This window comes from Wasmannia auropunctata, unplaced genomic scaffold (assembly GCF_000956235.1).
Source record: "Wasmannia auropunctata unplaced genomic scaffold, wasmannia.A_1.0 LD336092.1, whole genome shotgun sequence".
In the NCBI taxonomy this organism is placed as follows: domain Eukaryota; kingdom Metazoa; phylum Arthropoda; class Insecta; order Hymenoptera; family Formicidae; genus Wasmannia; species Wasmannia auropunctata.
This window is the reverse complement of record NW_012026798.1, coordinates 3431539-3432376: the sequence shown is the minus strand read 5'-3', so window position 1 is coordinate 3432376 and position 838 is coordinate 3431539.

The following is an 838-nucleotide window of genomic DNA, read 5'->3' as shown; positions in this document are numbered from 1 at the left end:
GAAATTTTTAAAATTATATTTTAATTTCTTTCCCTTTCCTTGTAGTTAAGATCAGGCATATATGTATATGGCACTACTACTACACTGAGATGTGTGCGTTCATATTTATCTTTGACGCGGATCAAATTTCTACCTGGCGATGGTCGCGAACGAAAGAACATTTCTATGCTGTTAGGAACAATAGCGATAGAAGTGTATCGGTTCAATAGACGGTTCGATAGACGGTTCGATTGGACAGACAGGCGGTTCAACAGAATATGTATATCGGTCAGACTGGCGGTTCGACAGGCTGTTCGATTGGACAGAACAGCGGTATCGGTTTGATAGAACAGACAGGCGGTTCGACAGAACAGCGGTATCGGTTTGATAGGCGATTTGATGATGGTTTCATGGTTTCATACTATGTGTCTTCGTGACTTTGCCATGACATTGAGAATGCTGACACATTCATTTTTATCTTGACTCGCATAATATATCTAACTAATAAAGGTCGCGAAAGAATATGATTTTCATTGTAGTGAAACTAATAGCGGTTCGATTGAACAGACAAGCAGTTAGACAGGCGGTTCGACAGAGCAGCGGTATCGGTTCGACAGAACAGGGGTATCGGTTTGACAGGCAGTTCGACTGGCTGTTTTTTGGACAGACAGGCGGTTCGACAGGCGGTTCGATTGAACAGCGGTATCGGTTTGACAGAATAGGGGTATCGGTTCGACAGGCGGTTCGACAGACAGTTCGACAGGCGGTTCGATTCGATAGAACAGGAATATCGGTTCGATTGGCGGTTCAATAGCAGTTCCGTAAAAGCATTTTTTAAAGTTGCGGCTGTTTCAATAGC